General features: G+C 46.6%; 1 long non-coding RNA gene across 2 annotated transcripts in view; it reads left to right on the top strand.

The window, feature by feature from the left end:
- LOC137571525 (uncharacterized) overlaps positions 1-952 on the top strand; it is a 54,539-nt gene extending 53,587 nt beyond the window's left edge. For both annotated transcript variants that reach the window (XR_011031364.1, XR_011031365.1), the window contains exon 5: positions 838-952. This is a non-coding gene — a long non-coding RNA (uncharacterized lncRNA). The remainder of the gene's footprint in view (positions 1-837) is intronic.
- The last annotated feature ends 22,810 nt before the right edge of the window (positions 953-23,762 follow it).

The raw sequence follows: 23,762 nt of genomic DNA on the forward strand, positions 1-23,762 counted from the left end.
AAGAGTTTCAAAATATTAAATTAAATTAAATTAAATATTAATCAGAGACGAAAGAGGATTTTCTCTCTGAATGCGTAAAATTTTGTCTGAATCCTACTTTTCAAATTACTGATCCGTCCACGTCTGCTCTCCAATCAGCTTATGTGCTTTTGAAAGATGATCTGTTTGTATGGGCTCATGAAATCTTGCAAGACAATTCTTGGAATGATAATCTATATCAGTTTCTTACATTTACATTCTCCTACTGGTTTGAGTTGCCTTGCTTGCCACCTGCCCTGTATGAGGCCTGGAACCCACTGAAAACCGCAAACGCAAAACGCAACCGCTAGCGTTTTGTCTGAGCGGTTTGCAAGCAGATTCATGCGCGTTTTTGGTCGTGTTTTGCAACATTGTATTTTTTTCCCCAGCGGGTGCCTAGCGTTTTGCGTTTTGCGTTTTTATCCTGATTGGTCCTGTGAATTATTTTTCATTTTGTTACAGTGTGCTGAACCGCAAAACGCTAGCAAAACCGCTCAGTTTAGGTTTTGCTGAGCGTTTCCGCTAGCGGTTCAATACTTTACATTGAAGCGCTAACGCTCCCAAAATGCTGCATGTCCTGCGTTTGCGTTTCTGAGAAACGCAAACGCTCCTGTGGAAGTTGCCCTATCCATTAACATTAGCCCAGCGTTTTGGCAAACTGCTAGCGTATCGCAGTGCTGCCAAAACGCTGCCAAAAGCGCTCCTGTGGGTTCCAGCCCTGAGTGTGTAGTTGCTAATGAGTCAGCTGCTCTACCTACTTCATGCAAAACCATTCAGTTTGAAAATGAATGCAGTAACTATTCCCCTGTGTCTAAACAGCAGCCACCTAAAGCAGCAAGGACTAAAAGCAGGAAAAAAAGGAAGACTTCTCAGCTGAAAAATCCGTTAACCATAGCAACTACAAATAAAAAAAAAATTTCTGTAAAGTCTGAAATTTCTCAGTCTCAGGTTTCATTACTCCAAGAAAGGGCATTTGTGGATCCTTTGATAGGCAGAATTATTTTCTATATTAAAGGAGTAAGAAAGTCTTTGCATGTTCCTGACCCCAACCCTTATGAGGGTTTCTTGGAAACCAAGTTGTTTGAACCCCCATTTGCTCCATGGGATATTGGAGCATTAATTGAGGAGTTCGAGATTGATTGGAAGGCGTTTTGCGATTTTTACATCGCAAAAAGCGCAGAGATTCTTTATGCTTGTCTTGATTCGGTGTACGCTTTGATTGACTCTGATGAGTGTGACAAATGTTTTGTGAATCCGGTGACTTATGTGTGGCAGACGATTTTGGATGAATTGCACACACACCAATCAATTGACTTCAATAAAGAGACATCGTTGTCGGATGATTGTTCCTGCCTTTCTGGGGTAAAGCATGTGAGTCTAGATATTGTGCGACCTGACATGAATGGGTGCACTACTGTGGTTGATTCTTGTGCGAGTCTTGAAAGATTCTCTCCTGATTGCGTGAAGTTTGAATCTATGCGATGTAATGCCTGTTTCTCAGATGTTCCTGCAGATTGTGATCAACATGAATGTGCCAGTTTTCTCAAAGATATGTGGGATCCCTTGTCATCTAAGAACAGATCTTTAAGATCTTCCATCTATGATCCTGCTATGGGAAAAATTCCTAAACTATGCAGCATCAAAAGTGAAATTAATATGCCTAATAAAGTTTATTCTGTTGATGTCGCTATTTCTTCTGCAGATGAGTCTCTGTCTCACCCTGTTCACACCTGTAAGGGCCCGTTGCCTGGGGACAATTGCTCCAGTGTTTCGACCCTAGATGCCTTGCAGTCTGCTCAGCAGATTGCGGAGATTTGCGCTATGGAAGCGTCAGTTTCACAACCTAAAGCGATCTTGGATTCGCAGGTTTTGCGTTCTGGCTCCTCGGATTTGACATTGTTAGCCGAATCTAAGGGTGAGACAGCGCTTCGGTTTTGCGAATCTGACTCTGAAACATCTTTGCTGGGTCCAGAGAAAGTTTCTCTGAGCCTGCCCTGTACCATGAATAACAATATGATGTCCAACCACACTGACATTTGTGAGTCCCTTTCTTGTTCTGAGGAAAGTGCTGATTCTGCACCCTGTACTCTGGATGAGTTAAGATGGCCTTGTTTAGAGTCTCCTGCAGTGTCCCTAGAGGCTCGTCTAGGTATTGCCACTATACTCACCTGTTTTTTTGCAGTTTTGGAGTTGCAAGCTAGTTTGACTGCCACACAGAATTCTGGGTACAGTTAGAATGAAGTTAGGGAGTCAGTGTGTGCTCCAGTAAATATACCTGTACATTCCCCTCATGATGATGAGATCCAGTCTCAGGTTATGGTGGAACCATTCCTGGGACATCTGCCCTGTCCACAAAATAAAGTTCCAGTTTTGCCCTGTAACATGGATAGTTCAGAATCCTTCCGAGAAAACTTGAAAAATGATGTTCCTGAGGTCTTGTTTGATGTTCTGGAGGTCTCCGAGTTCCTCCCAAAGGGTGCAGAACTTGTAGGAGATGTCTCCTGCCCCCCAAGTCCTTCTGAGGTGTTACCCTCTTCCGTAGGCATTGCTGCCTTGCTGGCTACCTTTTCAGCTCTGATGGAGCTTCACTCATATGTAGTCAATGATGATATTATTGTCACAGAAATTTCTGAATTTGTATCCGAGTCTTCTTGTGAAAGTCCAGTGCCTGTGACCTCCACTCATGATGATTCTCTGTCCGGTACTGGTTTTGGTCTTGTCGTGCCGGACTCTGAGGTTGGCAGTTCCCCGACATGTACTGAGGTTTCTCCTGTGCTGGTGTACCCCAGTGTGCTCTGTGACCCAGAAAGCCCAAGTGTGCCTCGGTTACCAGCGTACTCAGATGCTTCCTCGGTGGAGACATGCTCTGATTTAGCCTGCCTGCTCGCATGCCCAGAAGTGGTCCCTGAAAGTCTTGATCTTGATGGGTGTCCTCGTAATTCTGAATCCGGAATTGTCATTGGTTCCATGGGGATTCTTGGTAATTCTCCATGTGAGCCTGGTGATTGTTCTGCCCTCTTGGGATCTCTGTGGAGCTTCAAAAGGTTCTGGGAGATTCCGGGAGAGATTTTGCTTGGTCCCCTGGATAAGATCAACGGTGGCTTTTGTGTTGTAAGGGACACTTCGAACAGGTAATGTGGCAGGTTTGGTATTTTCGGACGCTCCTTGGAAGGTGGTGGGTATTGTCTGGAGGGTGTCGATGGCTTTTTCTCTGGTATCCACAGTCCTGATGGGTGTTACGCTAAGACTGGTAGTACTGATGGGCATGTTTCGGTGGCTTCTGTTTCCGATGAGGTCGGTTTCGGGTGGACTGACTCTGGAATTGGACCTTGTCGGGCTGCCCCGACCTTCATGAGTCTTCAGTTAGAGTTTTTTGGTAACGCCAGTTTTGAAAGACGTCTGGAATTCGTCCCTAGAGGGGGGGGGGGGTACTGTAACGATCCGCTCAGCTGCCTTTTGATCATTATTCAGGTCTGCATGCTGCAGGACTCTGGAAAGAAGACCTTCTGTCAGTTTTGCAGCTTGTGCTTGCTGAGGAATTTGCATACGTTGTCATGCAAATTGCCTGGCCACATTCATTGGAGGCGTGTACTATAAGTAGTATGTGTGTCCCACAATGCTTCGCTGCACATAGAGGTTTGTTCCTGCTGGACTCACCTGGAGTGTCAGCCACTGCTATCTTAGTATAGTTAATTCTTGGGGAGTGCTCCTTGCATTCCTAGTTAGTGCAGTCAGTTTGTGTATAATTTGTACTGCCTATTCTGTCTTGTTTTGTCTGTCGCGATTGCGCTGTCACCAGCGGCGGTTGATAGCGAATCGCTCTGTCTTGTTTGGATCGCACTAGCCTCTGGCGGTAGCGGCTGTGGATCCTTCTGATCTAGTTCCTGGAGTGTAAGCTGGAGCAGCGGTTGCTACCAGCTACCTCATCTGATCTGTCTTGTTTAGATCGCACTAGCCGCTAGCGTTAGCGGCTGTGGATCTTTCTGATCTGTGTTCCTGCTTGGATCACACTTGCTCTGGCGGAAGAGCGGTGGATCCTTTCTGCCTAGTTCCTGTTTCTCGTTTGTCTGTCTTGTCTGATACGGGCGCTTGCTGTAGGCTCGATGAGGTAACCGTTAAGCAAGCGTTCACGTTCTTTGTTTCGTGTTTGTCTGTTGATGGTTAGTTAGGCGTGCTTGTCTCTATTGTGCTTATCACGTGGAGACCGCGCATAACCGCGTGCACTGTTGCGAATGAGTCCGGTGTTCGCGGTTAGCTAGCGTTTATTATTTTCCGTATCTTCTCATTGTATGATTTGCTGTGCCTTTGCTATCCTCGTATTCTGTTCTGATCTGCCTTGTGTCACTTCTGGCAATCGCCGTTCTTGGCGGTTGCGTTTCTGTTTCGCACCTGCTGTTGTGTGTGCGCGGTCGCGGGGTGGCGACTAGATTGGCGCACACACATACAACCTGTCCCTTTGCTCGTTCTCATTCGCAATCGCTTCTCTTGTGATTGCGTTCTGTGCTTCGTACAATTCCTGTCTGGCATTTGTGGAGGTACAGAGGATTGGTTCCTCTGCACTCCCCAGCGCCATCTGCCGACAGGAATTTCCCTCTACTGGTGCTTACACCAAAAGCTGGGTTCTAGTATCTTGACACGCTTGTGGAGGACCTCCGCAGTGTCAGCGCACATCTTTGTGCGCTGAACACGGAGATATCCCACAATCGTTACAAGGCCCAGCAATGTTGCCCGAGGAAATGAGTCCCAATCCCCATTGAGCAACATCCATCTAGCATGTGTACCTGTCTTAAGGCCTATTCGATCTCTTTACTTTAATTCCTATCTTCACCAGAAACAATCACTATGGCATTAACTTTAGTGATGGCCCGAACATCAAATTTTTGGTCCGGGAACTTCAAATACAAATTTCCACAAACATTTGCGAACAGGCGAATTTGGCAATCTGCCATAGACTTCAATGGGCAGAATTTTAAAACCTATCAGGACTGTTTCTGGCCACAAAAGTGATGGAAAAGTTGTGTCAAGGGGCCTAACACCAGGACCGTGGCATGCCGGAGGGAGATCCATGGCAAAAGTCCCACCAAATTACGTAGTTGACGCAGAGTCGTGTTTTAAACTCTGATGGTCAGAAATCACAGTACATTCCTAAATTTGTGGAATTGTTTTAAAAAGGGCCGGCGTGCACACACAGCGAAAGGGTAATGTAAGAGTTAGGTCTGGTTCACACTGACAGACGAAACATCGCGTTTAACGCACCGCAAGCAACCACAAAGAGCTTTAGTGATAACATCAGGTGAGCACATCATTGTTTTTGCTAGTTGACACCTCCGGGACATAGATGTTAGTCCTCGTGGCAGCAGTCTTTGTGTAGTGGTGTGTAGTGGCCACTGTGCTTGTGTGCACATTCGTGGGAGTGCAGGCAATCACAGTTTTCCAGCCTCTATGATCAGGCTCAGTTAGTCCGTTGACAGTTAAGTGACCAAAAAAAACACTGCTTCTGCACTGAGGCCTCATACAGGGGGCAGTAGTGGATACTAGATGCCAGAAGTGGTGGTGAAGAATTATGGGACTATGATCAGTGCACTACTAGGACCAGCAGACCTGTCTTCAATAGCTAACTTGTGCACTGGACACAGAACAGCAATACCATAGCAAGAAAAACAATGTACCAGCCCTAAGAATAGCTTAGCTGTTCCGGATAATGTGGTAGCTGCAAGAATCTGCACTGAGGACACAGAACACAGGCCTACCTAACACTCTCCCTGTCAGCAGCACTCTCTGCCTGATCTGCCTAGCACAGAAGGCAAACACAGAGTGCACAAAGTTGCTGCTGTGCTGACGTTCTGATAAGTGGGGGGGCGGACCAGGTGGGAGGGATAGCTGATTGGCTGCCATGTGTCTGCTGACTCTGGGGTGAGGGGTAAATTTTTGGCTCCATTATAATGCATAAGGGGTGGATGGAACACGCCATCTGATGATGCGAACGTGAACAGCCCTTGTTCGCCGCGAACAGTTCGGGCCATCTCTAATTAACTGTGAATCTGTCGAGAAGCCTACCTCTAAGCCCTATAAGCACTCGTTTTATTTTTGATTAATGACACCATTAAATTACATTATTGCAAATGTATAATTGCACCAGTATTTGTAAAATGAGGCTACCTTGCTTTAATTTTTGAACAGAGTAAAAACATCCTAATTTTTGCTTGCTTGCACTTATTTATCCCTGGAAATTTATAGCGTTACTATCCACTTTGCTTTTTAGTTTTATGATAACAGGCAAATGATTATATAACTGTCACCTATAGCTCACTGTGCAATGAAGAAACTGCAGATTTTTGGAGGTTTATCTTATCAGTGTTTGAGGCAAGTAATTATAGCGCAACTGGTCCTGCAAGCCTCTGGTTTCCAGATTTATGTCTGGGAAAAAAAATGTTATTGAAACAGCTGGGTTAGACTAATCTCACACAGATACCATTAATATAACACAAACCATTGGTATAACAAAAATCCTTCTGTTAATGCAACTACAATGTTAAAGGTTCCAGAATAATGCAGAGAAAAATTCATTTTTCAACATCCGTCTGACATCCCCCCTCCCCCCCAACAAAAAAAATCCAGATAACTTAAATCATGAGCAAAAGAATTTAAACGGCACTGAGTCAGCACTGTGTCTGGTAAGGAAGAAGTGTGTCAAAATATGATGAGTAGGGATGGTCAACTTTGACTTATTTCTTTGCAATTTACTGCAGCTTTAAAATGGACCAGTCGAATACAGCTTCCCTCCTTAAAGAAAACCTGTATTGAGAAAAACCTCACCTGGGGGGTACTCATCTCGGGTGGGGGAAGCCTCCGGATCCTTTTGAGGCTTCCCCCGTCCTCCTCGGTCCCACGGCGGCGGTGAGAAAGCTCCCCGAACAGCGGGGATGTACATATTTACCTTCCTGGCTCCAGCGCAGGCGCAGTATCGGCTCTCCACTCAGAGATAGGCGGAAATAGCCTATCGCTGTTGGCCCGCTCTACTGCGCATGCGCAAGTCTCCTGAGCCGACCCGATGGAGATCGGCTATTTCCGCCTATCTCTATGTGGAGAGCCGCAACAGCACCCCCGCTGGAGCCAGGAAAGGTAAATAAATCAGCGCTTAGCGCTTGTCAGGCTTGTCGAGGGAAGATTGCTGGACACGTGGGAGCCAGCGCTGGATTGATTGCAGCTAAAGGGTTGGGGGAAGCCTCATTGGGACCCTGAGGCTTCCCCCTCCCCAAGTGAGTACCCCCGAGGCAGGGCCGGGACAAGGCCCACCACCAACAGAGGTTGGGCTGCCCAAGTGCGCCCCCCCCCCCCCCCAAGTGCGCACTCCCCACCCCACCCCCCGTTTAATGTCCTTCTGTGCCCACGACACATCGGTCCAAGTCCCTTTGGCCAGCAGTGGCGACCACAACAAAGCTGGCTGGTTGCCGCCAGTCGGCGGCTCCTGCACATGTGCGGCCCCAAGCCATGCGCACACTGCGCATGTGCATTAGCAATTTTCATAAATGGCAGATGCTGCAAACGCCCCCGGGAGTGTGTTGAGGAGGCCCGCTGCTGGCCAGAGAGTCTTGGACCGGCACCGTGGGCACGGCACAGCACAGGAGGACTCCAGGGGGCTGCAAGAAGCCCCAGGTAGGTTCAACTCAAATTTCTTTTAATGTAGTTATCAGGCAAATATTACATGAAAAGCTTTACTCACCTGGGGCTTTCTCCAACCCCTAGCAGCCGACTGTCCCAAGCTGTCATCTCCACTTCCCGCCGCTGTCCCGGTCTCCATGCTCGGTGCAAACTGCCAAAGTCAATCAAGCCCACGTTGTACGCAGCTTACTGCGCAGGCGCAGAACTACTGTGCCTGAGCAGTAAGCCGCGTACAACATGGGCTTGATTGACAGCGGCGGTTTACGCATGCGCAGTGCGGATGACCTCGGAGTCGGCTTCCGCACCAAGCACAGACACCAGGAGAGATCGGAGGAGACAGCGTAGAACAGTCGGCTGCTGGGGGCTGGAAAAAGCCCCAGGTGAGTAAAGCTTTTTTTTTTAAATATCTGCCTGATAACTACTTTAAGGCATGCAGCATAATTCTGGCCACATGTGTTTATAGGTGTAGAATGAATGATATACTATATCCACAAACTCATTCTGCACCTATATACACAGGTGACAGACACTATGCTGCTTGCTCGCAGGCAGATCTCAGCAAACAACTAACCAGGCAGTCAGTCAGGATGGAATCAGTCACTATCTATGTGACAGACACTGTAGCAAGCTTACTGTCTTCATTGCACTGACTCGCCTAACTTACTCACTTGATTATTATGGCCGCGGGTGCAGTCCATTCCCAACTACGCAGTCAGCTCTGCCAGACAGAGAAGACGCCTGCGAGGGACGTTACTGACGTCACGTGACCGTCGTGACGTGATGCCTGAGGAAGGGGGGCGGACTCAGCGAGCACAAGCAGACACTGTGACCACATCAAGTGAAGCATACCTCCCAACTTTTGAAGTCTGGAAAGAGGGACACTAAGACATGCCCCTGCATCACCATTAACCACACTCTAATTTTACATATGCTGCGCCCCTTCCCACCTCTATACTGTTCCCTGGTATCTGGTGGCCTCCCTCCCCTTACACAAGTTCCCGGCGTTTAGAGATTCCCCTCACTCTCCTATACAGAGTTTCCTCCTTCCCTCCCACCCTCTCAAAGGTCACAGGAGCAGGGATGCCACTACAATAAACCATGTGTGGTGCACTAAGGAAGGAATGAAGAAGCATACTGGCCTGACTAGAAAGTGGCATGGTTTGCTACATTGTCACCTCACCAGGATTTACCTGTCTGGCAAGCTTGTCCCCTGGGTGACACCTGGTGAGGTGTCAATGCAGTAGACCATGCTACTTACCAATCTGGCCCAGGTGTGCCCCAGTGACAAATGGCAAGATGACGATGCAGCATAGACCATGATGCCACTGACTAACCAGTTTCTGGCCAGCCTGACCTCTGGTGAGGTGACAATGCTGCAGACCATGCCACTTACCTTTCTGGCCAGTGCACTTCTCCCCTCCCTGAGTGACACCTGCTGAAGTGACAATGAAGCAGACATGCCACTTACAGTAAGTGGCATGGTCTGCAGCATTGTCACCTCACCAGAAGTCACGCAGGGAAGGAGCACACTGGCCAGAAAGGTAGGTGGCATGGTCTGCAGGATTGTCACCTCACCAGAAGTCACTAGGGAAGAAGCACACTGGCCAGAAAGGTAGGTGGCATGGTCTGCAGCATTGTCACCTCACCAGAAGTCACGCAGGGAAGGAGCACACTGGCCAGAAAGGTAGGTGGCATGGTCTGCAGGATTGTCACCTCACCAGAAGTCATGCAGGGAAGGAGCACACTGGCCAGAAAGGTAGGTGGCATGGTGTGCTGGATTGTCACCTGCAGTACAATGACCCCTCTCTCTTTCTGCCCCCTCTGCTCTCAGAAACTCACAATAGCCTGAGTTTCAACTAAACACACTATTTTTTACCTTTGAGGAGGATAAATTAAAATATAACTTTAAAGCTATTTATATTAAAAGTTATATTTTGATTTGTCCTCCTCAAATGTCAAAAATAGTGTGTTAGCCCCTCACAGCAACAACACTGGCAGAGATTCCCAGTAAGCAGGCTGTACGTCACACATCACGGAGCAGCCAGGGCCAGTGAAGCACGTCTGTGACAGCACAGCCTGCCTGCTCTTGTCTTGCCAATACCTTTATCTTGGGGAGAAGACCTGCTGGAATTCATCTGTCTCCCACATGTGCGTTCTTTCTTGAAGTCAGAATCTGCTTGCCGCTCTCCCATTCAAACTGTGGCTGGTCGCACAGTGAGGGGGCGGGACGGAGTGGATCGAGGTGCAGTCTATGACTGTGTAATACACTTTCTAAGCGCCTGCTTCCAGCCCCCTCCACACCTACTATGGACCTTTCCCCACCGTTCCACTACTCCTTAGCTTTTGTGTGAGCCGCTTCTCACCTCCTATGCAGTCGAATTAGCTTCTGCATATGGCTTAGCGCGGCTGCACATTACGAGGAGAGTTATGTTCCTAGGGGACTGAGGGGCGGGCCGCGGGCGGGACTCATGCGAGAGCCACTAAGCGTCAGCCACAGTAAGCATAGGCTTACGAGTGAGCTGCACGCTGGCTTGATATAAAGTAACAACATGCCTGGCATCGGCTCTTGAGAGCGGGGGACGGTGCAGGCAGCGTTATTGTAGCCATGGCAACTGTACACTCTCACAGAGAGAGAGAGTGTACAGAGACAAATTCTCGCCGCTGCCACCAGCGGCCAGTAAATTGCAGGGCGGGCAGGCACTTAAGGAAGGATCTGAAGTGCGCTCATGATTTAATTGATTGACAGGCGCCCAGAGGCCGTAGCCTCGCCAGCCTATGTGTCGGTTCGGCTCTGCCCCGAGGGGACCTTTTTTTGATACAGGTTCTCTTTAAGCACTTCAGCCCACAGGTGTTTTCACCTTAAGGACGGAAGCAATTTTCTCCTGTCAACGCACCTCCCATTCATTTGCTAATAATAATTCGCCTGCAGCTACAGGGGTGGGGGAAGCCTCATTGGGACCCTGAGGCTTCCCCCTCCTCTGGCTCTGGTCTTCTCTATGGGGAGGATTGTACATGACGTCACTGACGTCATGACGTCTTGCGCAGTCATGCTCCTCCTCAAAGAGAAGACCAGAGCTGTGCGGGGAGGCTGTGCCAATCACTGGAACCAGGCTGGGTAATGTATAAACGGCTGGATCAGGGGGATCGGAGGCAATCGGTGGGTGCTGGCAACCTATACTAGCTAGCCTACTGCTAGCTAAACCTTTTGCAGGCATTAAATCTATTAGATTCATCCTGGGGGACTCCTGATGCTACCGAGCGGTATGCCCGACACAGTGTCGGGCATATTGCTCAGGAGGTTTTATTGATAAGGTGTGAAAATATCAGAATCAGGTCACTTGGGTGCATGCTGAGCTGCACGTATCACCTGAAGTTGGCGTTTCTAAAGCTGCAATGTTATAGTCCAGCAATAGCCAGACCCTGAATTACATGCCCCCCCCCGAGTTGCTACAACTCGGAGGGGGAACTTCAGTGGCAGCAGAGTGAGCTGTTATTTGGCTCATCCAGGACCCAACTGCCTGGCGGCGTGCTAATATGCACATGAAAATATCACCTAGGAGAAAACTTAGGAGAAAAAGGGAATTGAATAAGGGCCAATGAATTGTATGTGTAGTACAGATTATACATAATCTGAGCCCCATATTTTAATTTTAGTTTTATATCTTTATTTTTTACAATTGCATAATGCTGTCACAGCAACTGTTTGGTATCCCCACTCTGCCTTTTTAAGCTGGAAAAGAAGCAGAGGAAATGGCCCTTTAAACTTTCCCGCAGTAAAACTCTATCACCTCCTCTTCTCCCTGACAGATAACAGACTTTAAGCTTCTATTTACTTTTCAGGAAAATGGGCTGACAAGCTGTTCAACAAGCTTAGACAAGCTTGTTTGGATAGATAGCAACTCAAGTTTTTTAACTCAAGTTTTTTCTATATCCCACTCAGTTCAGTTGTGCTGTAACCTTGACCTTCCATTTATAAAATTCACTCCCACAGCCTCAACTGTACATATTGAACCACCACAGCTTCTCCAAAATATCAATAATGTATTACTACTGATCTTTTACTATAGACTTACCCGGCCCCCTATTCACTCATTTATCGCCTGTCCAAGTGCCGTAACACTAACCAGAAGTCAGTGGGCATGCAGCCCTGGGGATTATTTACAAGACATGGAGACCCAGTAATATGTGATATACACTGCACGTCTGCTATAAGGCCCCTTTTACACTAGCTCTCTTTCTTTGCATCGCGTTACCCTTTCTGCACATAGAGTAAAGCAACAGCAAAGAAAGTCTATGGAGCCTAGTACACTTAGCCCGCCGCATCACGCTGGAAATTCCCGACCCGCCGCAAAGTAGAGTTGGGCCGAACGGTTCGCCTGCGAACGGTTCCATGCGAACTTCAGTGGTTCGCGTTCGCGTCCCGCAGGCGAACTTTTGCGGAAGTTCGGTTCGCCCCATAATGCACCATGAGGGTCAACTTTGACCCTCTACATCACAGTCAGCAGGCCCAGTGTAGCCAATTAGGCTACACTAGCCCCTGGAGCCACTCCCCCCCTAATAAAAGGCAGGCAGCGGCGGCCATTAAGCTCACTCGTGTGCCTGCGTTAGTGAAAGTAGGGCGAGCTGCTGCAGACTGTCTCTCATAGGGAAAGATTAGTTAGGCTTAGCTTGTTCCTGGCTGCATACCTGTTCTGTGAACCCACCACTGCATACCTGTACTGTGAACCCACCACTGCATACCTGTTCAGTGAACCCACCACTGCATACCTGTTCTGTGAACCCACCACTGCATATCTGTACTGTGAACCCACCACTGCATACCTGTTCTGTGAACCCGCCACTGCATACCTGTTCAGTGAACCTGCCACTGCATACCTGTTCAGTGAACCTGCCACTGCATACCTGTTCAGTGAACCTGCCACTGCATACCTGTTCAGTGAACCCACCACTGCATACCTGTTCAGTGAACCCACCACTGCATACCTGTTCAGTGAACCCGCCACTGCATACCTGTTCTGTGAACCCACCACTGCATACCTATACTGTTCAGTGAACCCGCCACTGCATACCTGTTCTGTTCAGTGAACCTGCCACTGTATACCTGTTCTGTTCAGTGAACCCGCCACTGTATACCTGTTCAGTGAACCTGCCACTGCATACCTGTTCTGTGAACCCACCACTGCATACCTGTTCTGTTCAGTGAACCCGCCCCTGCATACCTGTTCTGTTCAGTGAACCCGCCACTGTATTCCTGTTCAGTGAACCCGCCACTGCATACCTGTTGTGTTCAGTGAACCCGCCACTGTATACCTGTTCTGTCATTCAGCTACATCAGCCAGGCGACCATATGGGCTGTAAAGCCACCAAAACCTGCACTCTCGCCATGGTGCGCACCAGTCCAGCACGGCCGTCACTACACAAACAGCTGTTTGCGGCGCGTTACACGGTGAGTTTGGTGTGTCAGTGTGAAGCAGTACCTTAATTACACTACCTGATTGATGTATACACATGCAAGATGTTTTAAAGCACTTTAGGCCTGTCATTTAGCATTCAATGTGATTTCTGCCCTTAAAACGCTGCTTTGCGTCAAATCCAGATTTTTCCCGGGGACTTTTGGCATGTATCCCACTCCTCCACCTGGGGGTCCAGGTGTTAGACCCCTTGAAACATCTTTTCCATCACTTTTGTGGCCAGCATAATTTTTTTTTTCAAAGTTCGCATCCCCATTGAAGTGTATTGCGGTTCGCGAACTTTAACGCGAACCGAACCTTCCGCGGAAGTTCGCGAACCGAAAAACGGAGGTTCGGCCCCACTCTACGGCGCAAAGTCAACAGCGTGTTACTGTGTGACTTCCGTGGCAATGCAGAAATGGGCGATGCAGAAATTTTGAAATTTGTTGTTGGCAGCAGTCATGTGGTGTACATGTGGGCGGTAAAGAACGTGTGAGGGGATGCGCTATGCATATAATAATAATAATAATCCGAACATTTATATAGCGCTTTTCTCCTGTCGGACTCAAAGCGCTCAAGAGCTGCAGCCACTGGGGCGCGCTCAGGAGGCCACCCTGCAGTGTTAGGGAGTCTTGCCTTGAACTCCTTACTGAATGGGTACTGACCCTAGCCAGGATTCGAACCCTGGTCTCCCATGTCAAAGGCAGAGCCTTTAACCAGTACTCTACATGACCCAGCATCGCACCGCAACACTTGCCTCAAGTGTGAAATCGTCCTCATCGTTTTGTGTTTTATTTATCATCGTCTTATGATATTAATATCAGTGTGTCTGATACAAGGCTATTTATTTTATTCTATTTATTTAAAATTGTTAGGCCTTGCAGCACTCCCCACTCATCATAGTTAAACACAAATGAATATGGCAATTTATTTATGGCATTATATTTATATAATGAGACACCGTGGACAATTCAATAAGCCCTGCAGAATACAGAGAAGTGAAATGACTGCCAGGGAAGCCCCTAGGGTTACAATTACAATGACATCGTATGATACATCCACGTATGAAACAGCTTTGCTGCAACAATCAGTGTCACACATGCAAAATGACAAAATCCAGGAAATTCAATTAAGTCTGAAAGTTCACCTTTCATTCCAATTAAATGCTTCAAAACAAATGGGAAGCCACTTTTAATTGGTTACATCCTACCTGATGAACAGTTTCAGAAATTAATTTCATTTCAAGCGCTGTATATAATAGACAGAAACACGTGTTAAGCTCAACTCCAGGCACCTTGCATATGACAGTATACAATACATTTTTACATTGGTGCATATACCTCTTCAAAGTGGTAAGTGGACCTTTTTCTTGTTACTAATGGTCAGGTGCAAACACCCCTCCCCCTTGTGGCGAACACAGTTAATCCAGCGCAGTAGAGTTGGGTGCAACCGGCGCTACCATAGGCCGTAATTGGAATTACGGCTATAGCAGCGCACAGGGAATAACTTCGGCGCCGTCAGAAGACGGAGCTGAAGTTATTTTTAATACACAATAATTTGGCTTCCAGCAATTGCTATTTCATTCCCCACCATCCCTGGCGGCCTGGAGGGGGAATAGTATTTAATATGGCCAGGACTTGTGCAGCAGCAGGATCAGCCATATACCGGCTGTATCCTGCGCCCAAGTGTCTCGTACGCCCCTTGTGGAACCCAATGCTACAAGTTACAAAACCAAACAGGAGTACTGCTCAGTTTGACCATAGACTTGTGCTGCTACAGTGGTGAAGCAAGGGGTGGCCACAGGGCTGGTTCTAGACTTTGTGCTGCCTGAGGCAAACTTGTGAGGATGTGCCCCCCCCTCCCCCGATTTGGAATGATCGCACAGCACCCAACAATTTATTCTGCTTCAGTCAGCAAGGGAGCATATGCAACAACTTGAGACATGACAAGCTGCAGCTCAACACAATACCACACCTGCTGGCTGGGAGGCTGTGACAAACAAACTGCTCACCCTCAGCCAGTAGGCCGTCCTCCATTTCTCCTCAGTCAGGACAGAAGTGCCACCTCCTCCCTTCTGCTGCGCAAGTTAAATGAAGCACTACTGCTCTCCTGCCTCCCCCTCCTCACTTACTGTCAGACTCCTCACAAAGCACAACAAGCCGCTTTTCACCAATGTTGACCTTCACCTCGCTTGCTCTCCTCTCGCTTCTCCTCCTAGTCTGACTACATGCTGTTAGTGTAAACATACAGTACAAACATGCTGCCCCTGTAATCTCTGCTTCATGAGAGAACCGGCCCTGGGTGGCCGTCAGAAGATGCAGCTAACATAAGTTTATCAGAAGAGCTTTCCAAATGTTATCCTCCAACAAAGCAGCTCCGGACCCTACAGCAGTAGTGTAGCTTAGAGTCCCAGTGCAAGTTTTACATTGTGGCCCCTCAAGCGCTCTATATACAGTATAACAACTGATATAGAGCAGTGTTTCTCGGAATATTTTGCTAAAGCCATTTTTGCATCAAAAATGGCATTTTCGATTTTGAGAAAATCTTCACGAAAATACATTGTATTTTCGCAATATGGCAAACATTGGCTAAAATGTGAAAATTGTTTATTTTTACCATGAAAGCGCAAATTGCACACAAAGGGCTTGATTCACTAAACCATGCTAACTCACATCATAGCCGCGCTAGCGTTTTCGCATGCGTTTTTGCAGTTTCGCAACTGCGCGCAATAAATTCACGATTGTGCGTGAAAATTCACGATTGTACGCGAAAACACTGGCGTGAATTATCATGGTTTAGTGAATCATGCCCAAAATGTGAAAAATCATTTATTTTAGAGAAAAAAATTGTAAAAAATTAAAAAAGTAACACACTTATTACAAAAAGATTTTCAATGGCATTTTCACTCGAAAGTTGAATTTAACATTTATTTCACGAAACTTAATGTGAAAAGAATATCTGCATTTTCGCTCATCACTGCTATCGAGCACCAACACCTGGCACAGCTGCAGTGTCAGAGAGGTGTAAGCAGGAGGAGGGGAACAGTCAGTTTAACAGTCATCTATTCAAAGCGCATATAGAGGTGATCATTACCAGCACAGCACCAATGAAGAGTAAATAAATTGGTTTAAGGAGGGCCCCTCTGGACCAGGGGCCCAGATGCAGTCGTTACCTCAGCATCCCCTATTGCTACACCCCTGCCCCACAGACTCAATCAGCCATCTCACATTCATCATTATTATTATTTATTTATAAAGTGCCAACATATTCCGTGGCGCTATACAAATTAAATGGAGTGTCATTTAAAGTTATTTCCCCTGTGCTGTCCCAGTTGTGTTGCTTTGGTAAACAGACATTATGCAGACTGCACAAAAACCTATTATTATTATTATTTTGAGTGTTTTGCTCTTACGTTCCTAGTGTTTCCTTGTTTTTGTTAGCTGTTTATGCTTTCTGTTTATTTTTTTATTTCAACAAAATGTTTTCTTTTGGTTGATCTTACATGTAGTTTAAAGGCTTTAGCTTGATTTTTTTTGTTTTTTTTATAATTGTGTTTTTTTAACAATATCTTTAGGTCAGGCTTTCTCAACCTTTTTACTACAGAGAAGCCCTTCAAATAGCCTGTGGATCTTAGTTCTCAGTAACTATGTGCATAACAATTATACATTTGCAAAGGAAATTTAATAGTGAATTATTTTGCAAGGCATGGACTTTAAACAGGGGTGCGATTAAAAAAAATAAATTACTGTAATTGGACTATCCTGCTTGTGTTGCCCCCATTCCCTTTTTCATCTTTAAAGTGCATACTGTACATATCATGCTCTCCTTCACAGTGTCCCTTATTATAGTAGCCTATATTATAATTATTTGTATTATATCTCCCAACAATTATGACCCCCATATTCGTGCTACAGATTGTAGTGCTTGCTATTACAATGTACCTTATTATACCTTATTATATCTCATTTTGGTGTTGCCTGTAATTTTGCCCCCTATATTGTTCACAATTTCAGTGCCCCTCATTAATATGCAGCCATATTCCTTTGCAGAGATTGGCATGAGCACATTGGTTAGAGTTCCTGGGATGCCAGGAAACCCCTTTAGGGTCCTTAAGATCTGTGGGATTCTACAGAACTCTGGTTCAGAAGCCTGCTTTAGAAATTTTTGCTGATTTGCTTCAATGTAAAAAGAAAAGAAAAAAAAAAAGGTTACACTTAAAGTGGACCCAAACCAAACTTTTTTTTAATTCAAAATATTTAGTTGCACCACTCTGACACATACAAAGAAAAATAAACACTCCTTGAAACCTATGAGCATTTCAGTGCATGCTTTTCACCCTTCTCCTATCATTACTAGGGTTATACTGGAGGCAGCCATTAGCAGTTCCTCCATTGCCGGACACCACCTACTGCACCAGTCTGCCAGATTCTGTCCCGGCAATAGGAAAGGAAAGGAGGGGTTCCTCCAATAAATGTAAGATATTTTATATTTGTCATCATGCAGCTGAAAAAAGGCTGCTATTTATTATTATAATTTAGAAAATAGATTTTATTTCTGAAATCTTGTATTTTTAATTTGGGTCCACTTTAACGTGTACCTGTAAGAAAAAAAAACTGCCCCAAAGGGATACTTATTACTATTATTACTGATTTATAAAGCACCAGCATCTTCAGTAGCGCTGTACAAGGTAAAACACCACAATATAAACAATACAACAACTGACAGTACAAGACAATGGTGTATTACAGTTTATGCAATGAACAAATGAATTACAGGTTTTTACATAATGGTGGAAGTTATGCAATCACATTATTTAGCAGACAAAAGGGGAAGAGAGCCCTGGCCAATCGGCCGTACAGCCTAAAGGAGGCAGTAGGTGAGGGGAAGCTGTGTATGAGATGATAGAAATGGACAGTTGCCAGGCTGTTATAAGTAAGAGAGAATACTTGCCTGAGAGGTTCTCTCAATAGAGAGAAGCATCTGGATAATCCAGGGGCTTTTCCTGTCCTTCTCCACCAGGCCATTCCAGCACTGCGTCCTCTGAAAGACCAGCTACAAACCCTTGTTTATGGCTCGCTCATTTGCAGTAGCACAGACCAGGTAGGGCTCAGGTTTTTTTGCCATAGCCTGAATGGGTCCATGCTGCTGTGCATGCATGCGCCATCTGTGCCTGTGCAGTAGTCTGGACCCGACCAAGCTCGGCTTTCTCCGCCTAGGTGCAAATGGGTCCATGCTACTGCGTTGCTGCTAGCTTCAGAGGTCTCAGTGCTGGAACGGCCTGGTGGCCGAGGATCCAGAGTTATCTGATCTTTTGCTGTTAAAGGGAACCTGAGTTGAAAGTAATATGGAGGCTGCCATATTTATTTCCTTTTAAACAATACCAGTTGCCTGGCAGTCCTCCTGATCCTTTAATACTTTTAGCCATTGACCCTGAACAAACATATACAGATAAGGTACTCTCAGTCTGCTGACTCAGGTTTTACTGGATTAGCCATATGCTTGTTCCAAGGTTTTGATTCAGACACTATATATGCCAGAAGATCAACCGGACTGCCAGAAAACTGGCATTGTTTACAAGAAAATAAATATGGCAGTCTCCATATCACATTCACCCTTTAAATCCTCCCAGGTTTACACTCCAACGCTGCACATACCTCAAATACAGATAATTAGGTTGCTTTCCCTTTCCTAGGCTCCTTGTTGTAGCCCTTTACTGGCACTATAACTAGTTAGAATAATTACATGAGACTTCCTCAATTACAATTGCAAGCCTACTGAGCCCCTAAAAACACACATAATCACCTACTTTCCCCAATTCCCTGCTAACATGATCACATTTCAAAGTAAGTGTGTTTTCACAAAAACTTCAGTGGCACAAAAGCTGACAATTTCAGGCCCATAGAAACCACCATTTAGTATTATTAAGATTCAGAAATGTCTTGAAAAAACAAGAAGATTCTGCAACATCTTGTTTAACTCCTCAATCCAGGCCTCCCTGGCAGAGTTCATTTTGTATCAGTACAAGGCTGGCTCTCCTACAACTCACAAATAATGTGCAAGGGGAGAGAACAGAAAAATCTCATTAAGCGGGATTTTATTATGCAATTTATTTCTACTAATCATTGAAGGGTTCATTCTGTGGCTAACATTTTTGTATCTGTGTGAGAAGCGGCAAATTTCCAATTACTTTTTGTTCTTGTAAAGCATGCAATTCTGAAGTTCAGATGTTGGCAAGTAACAATCCACACGTTTCTCTAAAGAAATATTTTCAGTGCAAGCAAGTAAAGTCCATACTAACAGAGTCACTGCTCACTCTGTAGGCTTAGGTTTGACAACCTCAAGCTGAAAACACGGTTCTTAGTAAACAGACCACAGACAGCTACCATAGAAAAGGAACTGTGAATGTGAGGGAAACCAATGAAAGAAGTGAGTCTAACTAACAAGCTTCCAAATATCAAAAAGTTAAAAAAGGGTCAAAATCTTTTACATTATAGAGTCACAAGATTATATTTTGAAGGGGAACTGAAGAGAGAGGTATATGGGGGCTGCCATGTTTATTTCCTTTTAAAGTGAATGGGAATCGCGTTTAAAAAGAAAAGAAGCAAATACTTACCTAAAGAGAGGGAAGGCTCTGGGTCATATGGAGCCTTCCGTCTCCTCTCTCGGTGCTCTCTATCCTGTGTTGGCTCCCCCCCCCCCCCGTTTCAATCCCCCGCCGAAGGGTATTTGGAAGCCTTCGGGAGCCGTATCCTCTCGAAGATGTGCGGCTCCATACTGCACAGGTGTGAGCGTGCAAGAGAGCGTGCTTGCGCAGGCGCAGTACAGGGCGGCCCTTCTTCAGGAGCACTCGGGCTCCCTGAAGACTTCTGAAGCTTCCTTCGGCCGGGTAAAGCAGTATTTGACTAAATTAGTCAAATGCTGCTACCAGGCGAGCCAGCACTGGAACGAGGGGACCAGGAGAAGAGCTGGAAGGCTCTATAGGACCCAGAGCCTTCCCTCTCCTTGGGTAAGTATCTGTCTCATTTTTTTAAATGCGGTTCCCATTCACTTTAAGCAATACCAGTTGCCTGGCAGCCCTGCTGATCCTCTGCCTCTAATACTATTAGCCATAGCCCCTGAACAAGCATGCAGCAGGTCAGGTGTTTCAGACTTTAAAGTCAGATCTGACAAGACTAGCTGCATGCTTGTTTCTGGTGTTATTCAGATACTACTGCAGATAAATAGACCAGCAGGGCTGCCAGGCAACTGGTATTGATTAACCACTTGAGGACCGCCCCCAGCCGATGGGCGGCGGCAAAGTCCGGGCCCAAACGACCGCAATACGCCCATCGGCGGGGGCGGCTGCGGGAGTGGCTATGCGGCGATCGCGTCATTCGTGACGCGATCAGCCGCCGGGGACTGGCTCCGCCCACCGCTCGTAGTAACCCGCCGGCCGTTCGGAAGCGCCGGCGGGTTACTACCACCCGGATCGCCGCTGCACATATGTATAATAGGCTTTGTAATGTATACAAAGCCTATTATACTGGCTGCCTCCTGCCCTGGTGGTCCCAGTGTCCGAGGGACCACCAGGGCAGGCTGCAGCCACCCTAGTCTGCACCCAAGCACACTGATTTCCCCCCCCCTGCCCCCTGATCGCCCACAGCACCCCTCAGACCCCCCCCTGCCCACCCCCCAGACCACTGTTTGCACCCAGTCACCCCCCTAATCACCCATCAATCACTCCCTGTCACTATCTGTCAACGCTATTTTTTTTTTATCCCCCCCCCCTGCCCACTGCCCCCTCCTGATCACCCCCCACCCCTCAGATTCTCCCCAGACCCCCCCCCCAGACCCCCCCCGTGTACTATATGCATCTATCCCCCCTGATCACCTGTCAATCACCTGTCAATCACCTGTCAATCACCCGTCAATCACCCCCTGTCACTGCCACCCATCAATCAGCCCCTAACCTGCCCCTTGCGGGCAATCTGATCACCCCCCCACACCAATAGATCGCCCGCAGATCCGACATCAGATCACCTCCCAAATCCATTGTTTACATCTATTCTCTCCTCTAAACACCCACTAATTACCCATCAATCACCCATCAATCACCCCCTATCACCACCTGTCACTGTTACCCATCAGATTAGACCCTAATCTACCCCTTGCGGGCACCCAATCACCCGCCCACACGCTCAGATTGCCCTCAGACCCCCCCTTATCAATTCGCCAGTGCAATATTTACATCTGTTATTCCCTGTAATAACCCACTGATCACCTGTCAATCACCTATCAATCACCCCCTGTCACTGCCACCCATCAATCACCCCCTGTCACTGCCACCCATCAATCACCCCCTGTCACTGCCACCCATCAATCAGCCCCTAACCTGCCCCTTGCGGGCAATCTGATCACCCACCCACACCAATAGATCGCCCGCAGATCCGACATCAGATCACCTCCCAAGTGCAGTGTTTACATCTCTTCTCTCCTCTAAACACCCACTAATTACCCATCAATCACCCCCTATCACCACCTGTCACGGTTACCCATCAGATTAGACCCTAATCTGCCCCTTGCGGGCACCCAATCACCCGCCCACACCTCAGAACGTCCTCAGACCCCAGCCCTGATCACCTCACTAGTGCATTGCTTGCATCTATTTCCCCCCTCTAATCACACCTTGAGAAACCCATCAATCACCTCCTGTCACCCCCTAGCACACCTACCCATCAGATCAGGCCCTAATTTGCCCTGTGTGGGCTCCTGATCACTCGGCCAAACCCTCAGATCCCCCTCAGACCCCCTTCCGATCACCTCCCCAGTGCATTGATTGCATCTATTTTCCCCTCTAACCGCCCCCTGAGACACCCATCAATCACCTCCTGTCACCCCCCTAGCACTCCTATCCATCAGATCAGGCCCAAAACATCCTGTCATCTAAGAGGCCACCCTGCTTATGAAAGGTTCCACAAAATTTGCCCCCTCATAGACCACCTGTCATCAAAATTTGCAGATGCTTATACCCCTGAACAGTCATTTTGAGAAATTTGGTTTCCAGACTACTCACAGTTTTGGGCCCGTAAAATGCCAGGGCAGTATAGGAACCCCACAAGTGACCCCATTTTAGAAAGAAGACACCCCAAGGTATTCTGTTAGGTGTATGATGAGTTCATGGAAGATTTTATTTTTTGTCAAAAGTTAGCGGAAATTGGATTTTTATTGTTTTTTTCACAAAGTGTCATTTTTCACTAACTTGTGACAAAAAATAAAATCTTCTATGAACTCACCATACCCCTAACGGAATACCTTGGGGTGTCTTCTTTCTAAAATGGGGTCACTTGTGGGGTTCCTATACTGCCCTGGCATTTTAGGGGCCCTAAACCGTGAGGAGTAGTCTAGAAAACAAATGCCTCAAAATGACCTGTGAATAGGACGTTGGGCCCCTTAGCGCACCTAGGCTGCAAAAAAGTGTCACACATGTGGTATCGCCATACTCAGGAGAAGTAGTATAATGTGTTTTGTGGTGTATTTTTACACATATCCATGCTGGGTGGGAGAAATCTCTCTGTAAATGGACAATTGTGTGTAAAAAAAATCAAAAATGTGTCATTTACAGAGATATTTCTCCCACCCAGCATGGTTATATGTAAAAATACACCCCAAAACACATTATACTACTTCTCCTGAGTACGGCGGTACCACATGTGTGGCACTTTTTTGCACCCTAAGTGCGCTAAGAGGCCCAAAGTCCAATGAGTACCTTTAGGATTTCACAGGTCATTTTGCGACATTTGGTTTCAAGACTACTCCTCACGGTTTAGGGCCCCTAAAATGCCAGGGCAGTATAGGAACCCCACAAATGACCCCATTTTAGAAAGAAGACACCCCAAGGTATTCCGTTAGGAGTATGGTGAGTTCATAGAAGATTTTATTTTTTGTCACAAGTTAGCGGAAAATGACACTTTGTGAAAAAAAACAATTAAAATCAATTTCCGCTAACTTGTGACAAAAAAAAAAAATCTTCTATGAACTCACCATCCTCCTAACGGAATACCTTGGGGTGTCTTCTTTCTAAAATGGGGTAATTTGTGGGGTTCCTATACTGTCCTGGCATTTTAGGGGCCCTAAACCGTGAGGAGTAGTCTTGAAACGAAATTTCTCAAAATGACCTGTGAAATCCTAAAGGTACTCATTGAACTTTGGGCCCCTTAGCGCAGTTAGGGTGCAAAAAAGTGCCACACATGTGGTATCGCCGTACTCAGGAGAAGTAGTATAATGTGTTTTGGGGTGTATTTTTACACATACCCATGCTGAGTGGGAGAAATATCTCTATAAATAGACAATTGTGTGTAAAAAAAATTAAACAATTGTCATTTACGGAGATATTTCTCCCACCCAGCATGGGTATGTGTAAAAATACACCCCAAAACACATTATACTACTTCTCCTGAGTATGGCAATACCACATGTGTGGCACTTTTTTACAGCCTAACTGCGCTAAGGGGCCAAAAGTCCAATGAGCATCTTTAGGCTTTACAGGGGTGCTTACAATTAGGCACCCCCCAAAATGCCAGGACAGTGAACACACCCCACAAATGACCCCATTTTGGAAAGTAGACACTTCAAGGTATTCAGAGAGGAGCATAG

The sequence above is a fragment of the Hyperolius riggenbachi genome, chromosome 4 (genome assembly GCF_040937935.1).
Source record: "Hyperolius riggenbachi isolate aHypRig1 chromosome 4, aHypRig1.pri, whole genome shotgun sequence".
In the NCBI taxonomy this organism is placed as follows: Eukaryota; Metazoa; Chordata; class Amphibia; order Anura; family Hyperoliidae; genus Hyperolius; species Hyperolius riggenbachi.